This window comes from Nycticebus coucang, chromosome 14 (genome assembly GCF_027406575.1).
Source record: "Nycticebus coucang isolate mNycCou1 chromosome 14, mNycCou1.pri, whole genome shotgun sequence".
NCBI classification, from domain to species: Eukaryota; Metazoa; Chordata; class Mammalia; order Primates; family Lorisidae; genus Nycticebus; species Nycticebus coucang.
This window is the reverse complement of record NC_069793.1, coordinates 58,599,044-58,600,446: the sequence shown is the minus strand read 5'-3', so window position 1 is coordinate 58,600,446 and position 1,403 is coordinate 58,599,044.

The window sequence follows — 1,403 nt, the reverse complement described above, 5'->3', positions numbered from 1 at the left end:
ATATACGTATATTATATATATAATTTCTACCTATTAATTTAGCCTGTTTATTGCCTGCCTCTCCCTTAGGAAGTAAACTTGATAAAGGCAAGGATCTGTATCAGTTTTATTTACTATTATGTCTCAGGATCCTGTAATAAGACCTGACATATAGTAGGTTCTCAGTCAGTTTTATTAAATTGTTAAAGTAAGTGCTATCTGCAATAAAAAAAAAAAATAGGGAATATGGTAGGCTACCTTGCCACAGTACCTCATGTGACATGAATATTTTCATATAAACTAGGACATTTTAGGCATGAAGGGGGGAAATAAAATCGCCCCTCCACCCTCAACATCAGGAAGATATTTTGTACCTCAGCATTTCCTCCTGCTAGCCTATCATTCACTTTCTACCTCAGTATAGTTTTGGGGCAGAAGTAATCATAAAATTTAATATCCACTGGAATATATTCTTCTTAGCAAAGAATCTCAAGAATGGAAGAAAAAGTATCCAATATACTCATCCCTACTATGAAACTAATATATAGCTTTCATATGAAAGCTATAACCCAATTATAGCCCAAGAATATGGGGAAAGGGAGGGGAGGGAGGAGGATGGGTAGAGGGAGGGTAATTGGTGGGACCACACCTATGGTGCATCATACAAGGGTACATGTGAAACTAACTAAATGTAGAATATAAATGTCTTAACACAATAAGAAAATCCCATGAAGACTATGTTAACCAGTGTGATGAAAATATTTCAAATTGTATATAAAACCAGCACATTGTACTCCATGGCTGCATTAATGTACACAGCTATGATTTAATAAAAATAAAAAATCTAATATCCAAACCCAGATATTTTGGAAAGTGAAAGGGGCCATCATTAATATGACACCAGGACAAAAAACAAAAACTGGGGCTGTCCAAGGAAATTAGTATGAGCTTCCCACCCCTAGCTCACATATGGTACCAACTAAGAACACTTTTATAAAATATGGAAGTATTTGGCACATCAGATAAAGAAGCTTAAGCACATTTATGATCTATTGTTCATATTGTCTGATCAATTAACTGCATTCAGGGACAAAGAAATGATCACTCTTGACAAGGACTAATTCCTGTTAAAAATGCTTGGTTACACATATTTGCACATCTTAGGTCAGACTCTTAGAACTGCTCAAAATCACTTGCTTCAAACCCTGGTATGTTAAGTTGAACCATATAAAATTGCTGTTTATTTAGGTCAAAAGAAGTTAAATTGCAGAAATTTATACAGTTCAACCTAATAAAAGTATTTGTTCCCCAGAATCAGTTTTTAATTTTTTTTTTTTTTTTTTGAGATGGGGTTATGCTCTGTTTGTTCCCTGGGCTAGAGTACAGTGGTACCATCATAGTTTATTGCAGCCTCCAGCCACTGT